Source organism: Muntiacus reevesi, chromosome 2, assembly GCF_963930625.1.
Source record: "Muntiacus reevesi chromosome 2, mMunRee1.1, whole genome shotgun sequence".
In the NCBI taxonomy this organism is placed as follows: domain Eukaryota; kingdom Metazoa; phylum Chordata; class Mammalia; order Artiodactyla; family Cervidae; genus Muntiacus; species Muntiacus reevesi.
Genome location: NC_089250.1, coordinates 38244543 through 38260277, shown reverse-complemented (window position 1 = coordinate 38260277; position 15735 = coordinate 38244543). Strand labels below are relative to the sequence as shown.

The 15735-nt window shown below is 47.8% G+C and overlaps 1 protein-coding gene and 1 long non-coding RNA gene across 5 annotated transcripts in view; one reads left to right on the top strand and one right to left on the bottom strand.

Annotated features, from left to right (window-relative positions):
• Window positions 1-1150, bottom strand: part of RIN2 (Ras and Rab interactor 2) — a 211009-nt gene extending 209859 nt beyond the window's left edge. Inside the window, exon 1 of one of the 3 annotated variants that reach the window (XM_065921313.1) lies at window positions 1032-1150. The gene's annotated coding sequence lies outside the window, so the exon portion shown is untranslated. Of the gene's footprint in view, window positions 1-603; window positions 810-1031 lie in introns of those variants that run through there. The other 2 variants (XM_065921319.1, XM_065921312.1) reach the window with 2 other exon arrangements.
• Window positions 1151-2133: 983 nt separating this feature from the next.
• On the top strand, window positions 2134-15296 carry LOC136157829 (uncharacterized). Of its 2 annotated transcripts, none has more exons than XR_010661283.1 (4): window positions 2134-2530; window positions 3212-3302; window positions 6848-6956; window positions 15102-15296. It is a non-coding gene; the product is annotated as an uncharacterized lncRNA (long non-coding RNA). The 2 variants fall into 2 exon arrangements; XR_010661282.1 differs by lacking the exon at window positions 15102-15296 and adding an exon at window positions 7695-7968.
• Window positions 15297-15735: the final 439 nt, after the last annotated feature.

The following is a 15735-nucleotide window of genomic DNA, read 5'->3' as shown; positions in this document are numbered from 1 at the left end:
CAGAGTGGGAGAGTGACCCGCTCCCTTCCCCGCAGGAACCCTGGGCTCCTCCTCAGCCTGCCGCACCGCCATCAATCACGGCGACAGACCCTTAGACCCCCGGCCGGCCTCTCCCCCGGGGGGGAATCTTTAGCCCGAGCGCACCGACCCGGTCTGCCCCAGGCTTGCCAGCCCCACTCCAGGTTGCGCGGCGCGGGGTGCACTTGACACGCCGCCTGCCATCCCCGCAGGTCCAACTCCATCCAAGTCCCTGCGGCCGTCCGCCGCGCGCGCGCGCACCCGGAGCCCCTGCGCCTGCAGCCGCGGCGCCCCCTCCCCACTACCCTCCGCTCAGAGGCCCCGGGAGGACTCCCGGTGGGAAAGACCACCCTGGCCCAGTCCCGGCGCCCCTAGTCCCTGGTGCCCCTCCCCCGTGTGTCCCCACGACCCCAGAGCCGCTCGATTGCCAGGCCCCCCAGGTCTCCTCCGGAGGGGAGGAGCGTGCGAGAACTAGCGCCCGGAACCCCGCAGAGCCCCCGCCCGCGTGCGCCCGTCGGAGGGGGGTCTCCGGGCGCTTGGGGTGCAGGCCCGGGGGGTGGGGTCTCCGCTGCCGCCGCCCCTTACCTCGCGCAAGCCCTCTCCGTAGGTCTCGGAGAGGGGGGCGACCCGGGCCCAGCGGACCGGCGCCGGGCTGACTTTCCCCGCCCGGGAGAAGCTGTAGGCGGAGGAAGAGGAGGCAGGCGAAGGAAGGGCTTTGTGTCTGCCTCGCGTCCTCCCTCGGCCCCAGCGCGGGCCATCCCCCTCCCCCAGCCGCCCTCCCGAACTCGGGAGCGATGGGGCGGAGGAGCCGAGGGGGCGAAGAAGGCGCCTGCGCGACCCGGGTCCACCCCCGCCCTTCCCCCCGCCCCACCCGGTACCGCCCACCCTGCGCCCCGGGACGCGCAGCCTCTGCGCTCACCCCGGCACCCGGCGCCCCGGCGGCAGGGCGGAGAGCTGCCGCAGAAAGTTGATCTAACCCGGCGCGAACCCCGCTGGCCTGGCTCCCGACTCGCCTGGGCGCCGCCGCAGAGCTTTGCTCGCTCCCCCGGGGAGGGCCAGGCTGTTGTTACCGGAGACAAGGCCCAGCGTCCCCTTTCGATCTGCTCATCCCCCCGGCAGCATGAACGCGTGCACCCCCCTGCACGGGACGAGCCCCACCGCCCCGCCGCGGACCCCGATCCGCCGCGCGGGCTGGGAGCCCTAGTCCCGGAGGCCCGAGCAGGGCGCGGCGCTTTGTCCCGGGTTTGAACGCGCCCGCTGCCTGCCGCGTGGTGTTGTGCTGGGTAGGGGGCCGTCTGGGCTTGTTTCTGCGGGAGCGGCCCGGCCCCCGGCCCGCGGGAGTGCGAGGATGTGGTTTGGCTCAGCGCTGGGAGACCTTTCTCACCCCTGGTGGGGGCGACGCGCACAGGCAGAGAGGCGAGGGGGTGCGGGCGGGTTCACCGCCCCGAACCAGCAGTGGTCTGGCGAGTCCCTGGTGAGGGAAGTTCTCACACTTCCCCGCTGGAGAGAAATACCTAAAGGTTACCGAAGTAGCTGGTGTCTCAAAAAAACCAACCAAACAAACAAAACAAAAGAACAACTCAGAGACACCCGTTTTGGACAGAGCAGTAAAAGAAAAAGGAAACCAACGGACAGAAACCTTATATTTTGTTTCCGTCCTGCCCCAGACCAGTAGCCCAAGAGGAGGCCTGCATTTTATCGGTGGTGGTACTTGTGAATCCTGCCTTCTAAAAATCCCCGAATTTATCCTTTGTATTCAACTAGGCTCCCAGGAAGACAGAACCCACTGTGCTCGTCTTCTGTTCCAAGTCAACCATTCCATGAATAATTGAGCACCTGCTTTTGTGCCAGGCAGTGCTGTAATGGGATGAGCTAGAGACAAAAAGACCAAAAGATCTTTGTTATTGATTCCAAACAAAGATCTCCCTGCCCTTGGTGGAACTGACCTACTTGGACAGGGGTGGGGTGGGCGCAGGGGCAGAGGGTGATCCATGAACATCAGTTAGTTAATTATCTGGGCTGTAGAGGAGGTCAGCAGTGGGAACTGGAGACAAAGTAAGCAGGCTGGGAAGTCCTTATGTCTGGGGTGCTCCGAGGAAGCCAGCCTGAGCAGGTGGGATTCAGACAGGTGAGGAAAGGAATTAACTGGAGAGAGGACTAGGGGCAGAGGCTCTGAGCTGCTGGGTAGAAATCACGATCTACGTGGAGGGTAATGTGGTCTGGCTACATTGCTGAAAAATGGGTCTGATGTTGTCCGGGAGAGTCCATTACAAGGGGCAAAGGTGGAAGCAAGTTAGGAGACTTGAAATGATCTCAGATTGAGGGAAAGGTGGTCAGAGCAGAGGTAAAGTGTGGATTCTTACTGGTTTTGCAGGTAAAAGTGTCAGGAATTCCTCTGCGGTTGGGTACACTGGAGAAGGGAGAAGCAGGCAGAGGCAGACCTGGCCCCACATCTCTCCCCCTTCCCTCCCTTCCTCCACCAGGAATGACTGTGTTTTGTAGACAGCCCCAGGTAAAAACCAAACAGGTATGGCCTCTGCTTCTTCCTTCCTCTTCTTTTCCTTTTCTTCCTTTCTAGCACCCTCTTGAAAACTTGGTTCATCTTGTGGACGCAGGCTCAATGTATCCCAGAACTTGGGACCCATTAAGCCCTATTCCCCCCAGGGAAACATTCTACTCTAGAGATGGATTTGGGGGTTACTCAACCAAACTGTTTACTGAGTAGCAACTGTGTATGTCCTAGCACTGTTGTAGGCTTTGGGGCTACAGCAGGGAACCAAACAGACAAAACATTGTGTTCTCCTGGAACCCTCAGTCTCATGGGGAGAGAGTCAATAAGCCGGACAAACAAGGAAAATATGTGACATGGTTGATGAAACGTGCCATGGAGGAAAAATGAACCTGGGGAGGGAAAGACAGGGTGCCCGGGAGGCTGTGATTTGAGATAGGTGGTCAGAGAAAACTCCAGGGGGGAAGAAAAAAAAGAAAACCTTTTTAAAATAACGAACCTTGGACCCTCTCAGGGACATATTCACACTTGGCAGGTTTGGGTTTCCCTGACCCGGGTCCCTGGAGACTGCAGCGTGCACTCCAGTCAGCCGCAGAGATCACAAGTGCTCTGGGGGCACTGCTGTCAGCTGAGGACCAGCCAGCCAAGAAAACGACATTTCTAATGAAGTTATTTCCCTTCCAGAGTAAACCAAGCAGCCCTGGTCTGGAAGCATTGCCCAGAGCTGGCAACTTGGCAATTTGTTTCTTTGCTCTGTCGAGCAGGGCAAATAGAGGTGAGTGTCCTGTGCACAGAAAAGGACGTGAAAAAAGTGGTTTGGTATTCCAGGATCTGAGCTGTACAGTCATCACAATGATAATGACGGCTTCTATTTATTTATGCATCTGCAATGGTAATGGGTAACTGTTACCTTGCTCAATCCCCATAGCCACCCTGAAATTATTTGAGGCTTTCTTTGTGACCTAATATATGATCTATTTTGAAAAAAATTCCATATTTATCAGAAAACCCTTATTAAATGCCCCCCCCCCATAATCTAGTTCATACTTAGCATATAGTAGTTGTTCAGAACTGTTTATTCCTGAACTCAAACACCAACTGATTAAATGTGAATTCATCTTTTGGATTTATTCTAATCATTTGTGTCATTTATTTTTATAATTTTCTTTGCCAGTCTTATAATTTATATCCTGTTTTCTCCCCTATCCCATTCCTGAATAAATGAACATCTTCCATTTCAACTGGAGTTCTGACATTTTTCCTTGCATTTTCTACCTCTTATATTCTAACATTGTCATGCTGTTACCTGGTACATAAATATTTATGGGTACTTTGCTTTTACAATGGATGGCAGTTATCAGTATAATAAGCCTCCTTTGCCCCATTAAATGTGTTTGTCCTGATTTATTTTGAAATTCATACCATGACCCCCACTTTCTTTGTGTTTATGTTCAATACATTTTTTAGTCTATCTTCTATTTTAAATCTTTTTGCATCTTTTTGTTATGATGAGTCTTTTTGAGGCAACATTTGTATAATTGAATTTTCTTTTTAAACCCAACTGATGAATTTGTTTCAATTTTTGCCATCTTGTTTTATGATGTGAGGATTTTATAATCCCCTGCCCCTTCCTGAGTTCTGTGCTTTTTTTGGTAAAACTGACTGTACTTTCTGTCCTCATATTTTCTTTGGGCATTTGAAAAGTATAGTTCTTGTTTTGGCCAGAGTGGTACATTCCATCCTGTATTCAGTTATGATTCTGTACAGGGTAGCAGACACTGTTCTAGGCACTCTGGTTATTTGATGAATATATGAAGGGCTTCCCAGGTGGTGCTAGTAGAAAAGAACCCACTTGCCAATGCAGGAGACATTAGAGATGTGAGTTTGATCCCTGTGTTGGGAAGATTCCCCTGGAGAAGGAAATGGCAACTCACTCCAGTATCCTTGCCTGGGAAATCCCACGGTCAGAGGAGCCTGGCAGGCTGCAGTCCATGGGGTGGTACAGAGTCGGACACAAATGAAGTAACTTAGCACGCATGAAGCCAAGAAGAATCTGTACAAACCTGATGAAAAGAACCCTTATCCTCTGTTTGCTTCCTCAAATTTCAGTTACTTTTCCACAATAACTCTTTGTTCAATGAAGTATATAAGCACTTAGGCTTAATCACTTTGGTGGTTGTCCTGCAAAGGCTGCGATGCATGTGTAAAAATAGAATTTGTATGCTTTACTTCTGTCAGTCTGTTTTATGGCTGCTTAAGTCTTGGGCCCAGCCAGAGACTCTAAGAGAACAGAGGGAAAGTTTGCTTCCCTACACTGTGCAGGTAGTCACCAGGGCATGCTTATTTATATGTCTATCCTGGGTTATGTGTGGGTGCAATTTAGATTTATTTATTTATAATTGGCCACACTCTGCATGGCATGTGGAATCTCAGTTCCCTGGCCAGGGATTGAGTCTCAACCACTGGATTGCCCAGGAAGTCCCTGGATGCAATTTATATTTTAGTTGAGTTTAGCCATGGGTAAATTTATTAAATCTGGTGGGTGCCTTAAAAGTAGCAGATATTTGTTGACACTAACTGAAAAAAAGTGTCTCTTTTGAGACAGTTGAGTTACAATGAAACGCTCAGGGTGGCATTTTAGAAATTGTGTGTGGATGTGCTTGCCAGTGTGTGTTTATACCCCATACCTTGTCCAGTAGGTATCCTGAGAGTCCTCAGGGCATGTTGAAGAATCCCCCCAGCTGCTTAGGTTTCATCCCTTCTGTGAATAGTGGTGCCGTTTACTGAGATGGGAGCAGTTTTGGAGGGATGAGAGGTAAAGACTCCTGACTGTCTTTGGTTTATTTGAGAACTGCCTACCCTGACTCAACCCATGTGCACTGCGTGATTTACCATGCCGTCCTATTCCCTGCTCACCTGCCCGGCTCCTCATTCTTCCTAGTCTTTGTTAATGGATGCTGGACTTTAGAACAGAAGCTTTTACATCACTGAATTATTATTTTTCTTCTGCGTGACTCATCTGTTGAGAATTAATTGTATATCTGTATTCAGCCTAATGTGAGGCTGAAAGGGCTTTGTCAGTCACCACTGCCAGGATGTTTCCAATCAGTGTTACTCCACACAGGTTAATTTCTCTCCTATAAGTAAACCTCATTTTCTCTTGGCTTCCATGCCAACTGCATGTTCTCTGGGTCTACTCCTCCTCCTTCTCCTTCTCTACCTCCTCCTGCATGACCAGACTCCAGCGAGTGCCCCCCACTTTTGCTTGCCCCCCACCCACCACCATACCCATTCACACTCTCTGGGTAGTTAAACACTTTATCTATACCACTGATCACAGATCTATAACCCCAATTCTAACCTCTCATGTACATGATAACTCTCTTACATCTTCTACTCCTGGGAGGTAACAGCTACTCACTGTTTACATACCGAAGTTAGAGCTCCTAATTTGCTCCCCTAAAATTCCCCCAAACTTCCCTATCTCTGCCTTATCCTTAATTTCTTGCTTTTTCTCACCTTTTTTCTTCCAGTTTTATTGAGATATAATTGGCATAGAGCACTGTATACATTTAAAGTGTACAGTATACAGATGACTTACATACATCATGAATGATCACCACAGTTTATGAACGTCCATCATCTCTGATAGATACGAGGGGACTTCCCTGGTGGTCCAGTGGTTAAGACCTGTGCTTCCAATGCATGGGGACATAAGTTCAATCTCTGGTTGTGGAACTAAGATCCTGCAGGCCACACAGCCAAAAAAAGAGTAAAAATTTTAAAAATCCACCCATGGTGGAGGGAAATAATTTTTTTAAAAAGCCAAAACCTCTTATAAATACAAAATTAAAGAAATAGAAAATATTTTGCTTGTGATGGGAACTCTTGGGATTTACTCTTAACAACTTTCACATATAACATGCAGCAGTGTTAATTACATTTATCATGCTGTACATTATATCCCTAGTGTTTATTTATCTTATAACCAGAAGTTTGTACCGTCTGATTATTTTCATCCAATTTCCCTCCTCCTCCTCCCCTCGGCCTCTGGTCTCTTTTTTTCTATGAGTTTGTTTCTGAAATGTAATTGACCCACAGCACTATGCTAGTTTCTGTTGCCCAACATAGTGATTCAGTATTTCTATATATTTCAAACTGATGCCCTCAAAAGGTCTGCTTACAGTCTGAAACCCTACGAAGACAAGACCCTTGCTTTTTCTTTAGTTCTGACTATAGACACATCAGTGACACCTTCCTGCTTTCCCCACAACATGTAACCTGAATCTGTCCCCTTCTCTCTGTCTCCCTTCCCACCAGGCTGGGGCCGAGCCACCACTCCCTAAGCCAAGGGGGCTTCTCCCTGAAACACTGCGTCCAGTCTGGCCCTCCGAGGATCTTTGCACACGCAGCAGCAGAAGGACAGACAGTAAGTCAACACTGAGGTCAAAAACTTTCCAAGATATGAACGTGCCCCTGTATGCCAGCTATTGCACTGTACTATTATGCTTTTCAAGGTACTGTAAGATTTAAAATGTTTTATTTTTTGTCTTTTTATGTATCATTCATGTGAAAAGTCTTATAAACCTATTACAGTACGGTGCTTAATAGCTGATTTGGTACCTCAACTAACTTTGTCAGACTCATGAATATACTTTCAAAACAACTGATTCATGTGTAGGAGACTTGCTATACTATAGTCTGAATGGCAGTCAGGTCACATTGCTTTCCTGCTCACCATCTGGCTTCTCATAGTGCTTCTGGAAATTCAAAGTCCTTCTCGAGGCCAACAGAGTACTCACACCCTGGCCCCGTGCCCCACTTTGAGGCCCACCCCCCCACCGCCCCCCGTGGTCCCCCAACTCCCCACTTCCTGCCCCTGGACTCTAGTCTTCTCTTTGTTGGACACACTGGGCTTTTTCCAGCCTCAGAGCCTTTGCAGGAGCTGTTTTCTCTCTGTGGTCCTTTGCATGTTTGCACTTCAGGCATAGATTGCACTTTTGAAGACTGTGTAGACCCAGGGATTTTTTTTATTATGTCTTCATAGTTCAGTGACAGTTTCGTGAATTATAAAGTTCTAGGTTCAGAGTTACATTTATTCAAAAAATCAAATTCCCTGTACGCTGTGGAGAAGCCTGAGGTCAACTGCACTCTTGCTTCATTGTAGGTGGTCGACTTCCGTCATCTGAAAGCTGGGAAATAGCAGCTCTATCTTCAGTGTATTTGAATTCCACTGTGATGAGGTTTGAGAATTTTTCTTCATCCACAGTGAGGTGCCTTCTCCAGCTGTAGACTCTCATCCGTCTTAATTCTGGGGAACTTAAAGACATGCCTTCAGGCCCTTCCCCGTCTCCTTCTGGATCTGCACGTCAACTTCTATCCTCCGAGCCTTTTAACTTCTCCATCTTCCATCTCCAGTCTCCTCTCCTGCCTCTTTGGAGAGGTCCTGGGTCACATCTTCCTGCTTATTGGTTCTTTGTATCTTTTTTTTTTTTTTTTTTTTTGCTGCACCATGCAGTTTGTGGGATGTTAGCTCTCTGACCAGATCGAACCTAGACCCTCAGCCATAGAAGCACAGAATAACTGTCTCATCTGTTAGAAGCGGAAGACACGGACATAGACATTTTCAAGACAAAGGATCATATGTCAAAGTGACAGCTTGATATTTTACATAAAGTTCACTGGACACACAGTTCCAGTGAGCACCTGCAAAGCAAGCAGTAAGTCTCCATGACTCTCTCCAGAGCTAGGAAAACACACTGTTCTTTTAAGAAATTGCATTGCTGGCATCAGAAAAAAGAAAAAATTGATCTTCACGGTTGGGCAGGCCTTCTTATCTTTGAGGCACTCAAGGTTTGTGTGTAATTCAAATGCACACGGCACATTGGGGAGGAAGATGTCCAGACAAATGCAGAGAGAGAAGTTTATGTTGAATTTTTCTTGTCCTGCCTTAAAATATAAATTTTATTTCATCACTAGCAAGACAGAGTTTTTTATGTGTTGTTATGTATTCACGGGGTACATGTGCTAAGTTGCTAGGGCATCCCAGGTGGTGCCAGTGGTAAAGAATCCACCTGCCAGTGCAGGAGACGTAAGAGACGAGAGTTCGATTCCTGGGTTGGGAAGATACCCTGGAGGAGGAAATGGCAACCCATTCCAGTATTCTTGCCTAGAGAATCCCATGGACAGAGTAGCCTGGCAGGGCTACAATCCATAGACAGGGTAGCAGAGTCGGACACGACTGAAGCGACTTAGCACATGTATTCATACCTTTTCCTTGTTCTGTAGGCTGGAAGCAAGTCACAGAAGTAGAGGCTTGTAGGACAGACTTCAGGGTGGGGAGCACGAGGCCCTTTGCCACCTCGTGGGACTTGGCCTACTGCTGAGGGGGAGGGGCCTGTGAGCCCTGGGGAATATCTGTGGTCACACCCATTACTGGCTTCCACTGGAAACATCCCTGCTCTGGGTTTCATTTGGAAACTCCTAGAAGCAGAAGCACTGGGCAACAACCCCTTGCCCTAAGCTCTGTCCGCCCCTCCCTGGGGTCCACAGGAAGGGATGCCTAAGGGGCTCAGGTCCTGGAGCCTCTTTCCAGGGACCCCTCACTGCGGTGGGCATTGGGGCTGCCCTGCTGTGCTCTGGAGAAGGCAATGGCACCCCACTCCAGTACTCTTGCCTGGAAAATCCCGTGGACGGAGGAGGCTGGTAGGCTGCTGTCCATGGGGTCACGAAGAGTCGGACACGACTGAGCGACTTCACTTTCACTTTTCCCTTTCATGCATTGGAGGAGGAAATGGCAACCCACTCCAGCGTTCTTGCCTGGAGAATCCCAGGGATGGAGGAGCCTGGTGGGCTGCCGTCTATGGGGTCGCACCGAGTCGGACACGACTGAGGCGACTTGGCAGCAGCAGCAGCAGTGCTCTAACACTGCATTCGCATCAGGGCCCACGGCGCTGTTGCAGGGCAGTCAGGGGAGACACAAGGGCAGAAATGAAAAGCTTTCTTCTAATTAAAAGTGGGAATTGATCACCTAACCCACTCCCCAGTTCTCTAATGATGTGAGTGAAAAGCTGGATTCCACTAAATACCATCACATGCCCTGTGGCTTGACTGGTCTCTGCTGAGGTTTCCTTCAAGGGCGAGACCCTGCGGCTCCTGGTATGGGGTCTCTCATCCGCTCCTCCCTGCCCCCATCAGTGCTCTGTTAGATACTAGTTAAGGCCAGCGAGTCTCAACCTTGGTTGTGCATCACACCTGGAGAGTTTGATAAAACCCTGAGGCTCAGGTCACAGCCCTGACCTATTAGAGGCTCCAGGGTGGGGTGCCTGCATCAGCAGCTTCATAGCTCTCAGGTGATGCTAACATGTAGCCAAAGTCCTAGAAAAGTCTGGAAGCTGCAGCCTGTGAATCAGTCCTTAACTTTGCTGTTCTTTGGGATCACCTAGGAAGCTTTTAAGACACACTAAGGCTCGGGCCTCAGCACCCAAGGTTCTGAGGGAGTTGGTCTGAATGTGGTTGGGATTTTCCAAAGCTTCCCAGGTGCTGGCATTCTGCAGCCAAGGGTGGGAACTGCTGGGCCTGCGTCCAAGTAGCAAGGTGCTTATAGGGAACCAGCTTGTCCCTCTGCTCTTCTTGGCAAGAAAAGGGGCATGTGCCCAGTTTAAGTATGATTCATAATGAATGTGGCCAGAAGAGAAAGGTCTGTGTTGCTTTTGTTCAGCAAGTTGAAATGATCAAGAATAGGTCAGGTTCAAGAATGTACTTGTGTGTTAGTCGCTCAATCGTGTCTGTTTGTGACCCCATGACCTGTAGCCGGCAAGGCTCCTCTGTCCATGGAATTGTCCAGGCAAGAATACTGGAGTGCATTGCATGCCCTTCTTCAGGGGATCTTCCCAATCCAGGGATTGAACTCCAGTATCCTGCATTGCAGGCAAATTCTTTACCATCTGAGCTAACAGGGAAGATTCAAGGATAGATCAGATTCCCTGCTGAGATCAGAAAACCTTAGGAGAGTTTTCTAAATGAGACACTGGAATTTCCTGGTGCTAGCATGTTTGGCGTGCATTTTTATTTTATAAGGGGGTATTAAGAGACCATTCCTCATCTCCTCTACTGGGTAGTCAGCTTGAGGAGCCATCTCCAAATGAGGAGTGAGGCCATTATCCACTGGGGTTGCTGAGGGACACAGGATGGAGGCAGAAGGGTAGACCTGCTCAGCTGAAAGGAGAGAGAGGGAACCACCAGACCCAGGGTACAGAGCTGCGCCCTGCAAGCTGTGTTGAAAAACAGACAAAAGACCCAGCAGATTCAGCAGAGGAGAGGCGAGGTCATATAAAGCAGGGGTCCCCAACCTCTGAGATCTAAAGCCTGATGATCTGAGGCGGAGCTGATGTATAATAATAGAAATAAAGTACACAATAAATGTTATGCACTTAAATCATCCTGAAACCATCCCTTCGTCTCCTGGTCCGTGGAAAAATTGTCTTCTGTGAAACCGATCCCTGGTGCCCAAAACATTAGGGTTGACTGAAAAGACAAATGTATGACGGCTTCAGTGACACGGTCATTGTCAGCTGCAGGTTTATTTTCACAGGTGTGTCCAGCTCTGAAACCATAAGTCAGTTTTCTAGACTTTGTTTAGAGGTTGATTCTAAAGACTGAACACAAACCACATTCACATAGTTATAACCGGTGCTCATTTTGCAGCCTCATCACAAACTAAGATTAATTTTCCTTCTCTGCAAATCCAACATCACTCTTCCCAGGACATTTAAAGAGGAATGTTTCCAGCATCAAAGCCAAATGAATTCTCTTCTTATTCCCCCTCAATTCCTCAAAATCATGATCATGCTGTATGTCGACTCACTTCCTGTTGGAAACCTTATTTTTTCTTAAATGTCCCTTTTCTCTGGAGATTTGTTATTGCCTTTTCCTTCCTCTTCCCTCCCTTCCTTTCCTCCTTCCTTTTCTAACTTTTAAAAATCATTTCTGTTATCAACAGAGGACATTTACTATCCCAGACCTTCAGAAATATTCAGACTTTCAATTCCACACACTGCTGCAGGAAATCCACTTTCTCTCTGAAAACATGCTTCCGAAGACCTGGACGTGAGGGTTTAACACTTAGTGTCCCCCACTGTCCCCTACGAGGGAGGCATGCTGGTGTTGTGGGGAGTCACATCTGCCGGGCTGTCTTTTTCCTGGTCTCTGAACACAGGGCTCACACGGCAGATGCTCGCTGGGGGCGGCGTTGCTCTCAGGCCAGCAGCCCCCGAGGGTGGACATTCGGTGCTCGGCACAGGCAGAAGTGGGCTGTGGTTCACCCCAGGCCCCCACACGCTCTGGGTCCCTGCTCACCTTCCAGATGTCCAGAGGCCGGGGCTGTGACCCTCCCATCCCCTAGTGAAGTCTTACTCTCCCAGCCCGGCTCCAGCCTCAGCATCTGCTTCTTCCTCGGAGCTGATGTCTCCTGTGGAGAGCTCTCCCTCTTCCTTCTTCCTGCAGTTGGCTGGGCCCTCAACACACCCCCCGCTCCACTGCTTATGAGTGAATGGGAGCAGGACTTGCAGCAGCGTGGGTCTCTCTTATGCACCCCGGTCCCATTAGACAGCCCCCGCCCCGTGCCCCCAGATTAAGCTTCATCCCACAAGCCCAGGGTCAAGCCCACCCCTGCAGAATGGCAGCGGGGTCTAGTCCCACCTTGGGGGCTTCCATGGGGGTGTGTGTCCAAGTGCTGGTCAGGGGCCGTGTAGCGATGGCTCTCCCACAGAAACACTGCTGCAGAGGTGGCCAGCTTGGCGAGGCCTATGGGTCCCACCTGGTAAGGTATGCTGAGGTCCCATCAGAGAGACCTGGTGAGCTGATAAACTTGGTTCTATTTCAGTGTTGCTCTCTGAAGCATCACAGGACTAGCTTCCCGGAGCTGCCATAGCAAAGTACCACTAACCTGGTGGCTGCAGGCAATAGATATATATATCTCCTCACAGTTTTGGAGGCCAGAGGTCTGAAATAAATCAGGGTTGGTTCCTTCTTGCGGGGGCCAGAGGGAATCTGTCCGGTGCGTTTTGCTGAGTTTCTTGGTGGCTGTGGGCAGTCCTTGGCTTGTGGCAGAGTAACTCCAGCCTCTGCCTCCATGGTCATGGGGCCGTCTCCCTGTCTGTATCCAAATCTTCCTTTTATAAGGACCTAGTCACTGGAGTAGGACCCCCCTCAACTCCAATGTGATCTCATCCTTACTTGATTATATCTGCAAAGGCTATTTCCAAGTAGGGTCACATTTGCAGGTTGTAGGGTGTAGGATTTGAACATATTTGTGTGTGTATGTGTGTGTGTGTGAGAGAGAGATACAGTTCAATCCATAACAATTATCAAAGTAACTTAAAAGATAATTAAAGTCATAAAATGTGACAAATCTTGTTATTCTTTGAACAATAGTATTGTGAAACTTGCCTAGCTTTACTAATAGCCCTAGCCTTTTCAAATACATAAAGATTGGCTTATAAATACTTAGATTAATGAAAAATGGAAAAATACATGCTCTCACCTCTATTAAACCCCTAGTTCATGCACACAAATGTAAAAAGAATGATAAACACAAATAGTCCTCTACCATCAATGGCAAAACAAATACATAGTATGTTCATACAAGTATACAAATGATTGGTGCATTGCAGAGGAAGGAACACTTCCAAATTCATTCTATAAGACCAGCATCACCCTGATACCAAAACCAGACCAGTATCACTTATGAACACAGATGACAAAGTCCTCAACAAATTATTAGCAAGCTGAATCCAACAATACATTAAAAGGATCATACACCATAATCAAGTAGGATTTATTCCAAGGATGCAAGGATATTTCAACATCTGCAAATCAATGTGATATGCCACATTAACAAATTGAAGAATAAAACCATGTGACTATCTTGATAGATGCAGAAAAAGCTTTTGACAAAATTCAACATCCATTTATGATAAAAATCAGTGTATCTCTTTTAAAAAGGTAACCAAAGTTTGTTTCTTGTTTATTTTAAGGTTAAAATAATGTTTGGGATTAACTTCTTTCATAATTCTTTCTTTTTGTCAAATTCCTCCAAATAGAAATTAACTATTAATCACTTGTCTCAATTTTTCACTGTTTCCTGCGTGTATTACACTTAGAGTGAGAAGCACCACAGAACTTTTAATTCCATATTGAGCTTTTTTTTTCCCACAGTCCCTGTGAATTTACAAATCCTCAGATCCTCAAAATGCACTTGGACGGTAGATGCTCTAAAGATGGTTAACAGCTTTACCATCTCACTGGTTCCTGTTATTGAGTTAACAATTCTTAGACCTATACTTGTTTTCATTTACTTTTACATAAAATATACCAAAAACCTTTTTGATTGTGTGCTTTAACATACTTCTGGACTTTTTCTCTATCCTTGTTTTTGTGGTAGAATGGAAGAAGTTACGTGTCAAAGCTCAGACGCTGTGCTTTCCTGTGACAGGCCTAATAGGTCCCCAGAGGAGGTGACTAACCAGATCCCTTCAACTGCTCTGCTTTTACACGTAGGTGGAATCACATAAAATGCCAGAATAAACACCGCTTTTGTTTTCATCTTGCACTTTTTTTGCAAATGATAGTCTATGATCGCTTTAAAAAATAGCTATTGTAGAAGAGAAAAAGAGGAGATGAAAGTTGGTGTGAAATCATTGAATTGCTTTCTGGGGGCAGTATTTTTTTTCTTTAACTTTTTATTTTATATTGGAGTATAGTCAATTAACAATATTTTGATAGTTTCAAGTGGACAGCAAATGGACTCAGTCATACATATACATGCATCCACTCTCCCCCAAGCTCCCCTCCCATCCAGGCTGCCCCATAACATTGAGCAGGGTTTCCTGTGCAGTAGGTCCTCGTTAGTTATCCATTTTAAATATAGCCATGTGTTCATGTCCATCCCAAACTCCCTAACTGTCCCTTTCCCCCATTCTTCTGGCGGGCGGTATTTCGAATGGCCTGAGCAGCTGTGAAAGAGACCTCTAAAAGCAGTTCCCAGTTGTTATCTGTTTAGATCGGGGTACTAACTGGGAAAAGGAGTTGGGGGGACAGGAGAGCCCTAGGGAAGGAAAATTCAGGGGTGGTCTGGGCTAAACGTCCAGAATTCAGCCTGCAGAGAGCTGTGATTGAATTTCAGTGAGCTGCCTGAGGACGGGTTCTCCTCTCACTCACAGCAAGATGGCTGCGCCTGGATGACCGCAGAACACCACCAATGCCAGCATGACAGTCGGCGCTCCCCTGGGTGAGGAAACTACCCAGCCACCCATGCCCTGGGGGCTGAATCATCTGCTCCTCCGCTTCCTGGCTATGTTTGCTTCTGGCTTCAAACTTTGCCGCCATCCAGCTGTGTCTCAAATATCCTTTCAGAAATGACAGCCTAAATGTCCTCCTGGGGGGACCTGTCCCCACACTTATTACAAAAAATTGCTGTTGCATAAAAACTACTCCCCTCTTTGTTCTATTTTCTGCCTCCTCCTGCTAAATGCAATGACTTTCTTGGTTGAGCTATTTTTTTTTCTCCCCATAGGAAATCTTTCATCTTGCAAATGATGCAAAATCTTATGGAACTTTAGAAGGAAAAAATGTAGACTCAGTCCTGGATTGATTATGGAAAGAAGACAGGTCTGCTTCTCAGTACCACACAGGAATTTCCAGTATTAGCAATATTGCTGGCAGCGTATCCACGTGGGTCCATGTTTAAAGAGTTGGGTGAATGTGAAGATTCACCCTGAGTTAGATCTCGGCACTTTCAATGAAGTGCTCCACAGTTATTCCTTCATCCAATGAAAATGGACTTATTAGAACTAAAAGATGACTCTCTTGCCATCCAAATTCAGCAATCAGTTCAATTCAGTTCACTTCAGTCGCTCAGTCACATCTGACTCTTTGCAACACCATGGACTGCAGCACGTCAGGCCTCCCTGTCCATCACCAACTCCCAGATCTTACCCAAACTCACGTCCATTGAGTTGGTGATGTCATCCAACTATCTCATCATCTGTCATCCTCTTCTCCTGCCTTCACTCTTTCCCGGCATCAGGGTCTTTTCAAATGAGTCAGTTCTTCGCATCAGGTGGTCAAAGTATGGGAGTTTCGGCTTCAGCATCAGTCCTTCCAATGAATATTCAGGACTAATTTCCTTTAGGGTGGACTGGTTGGAT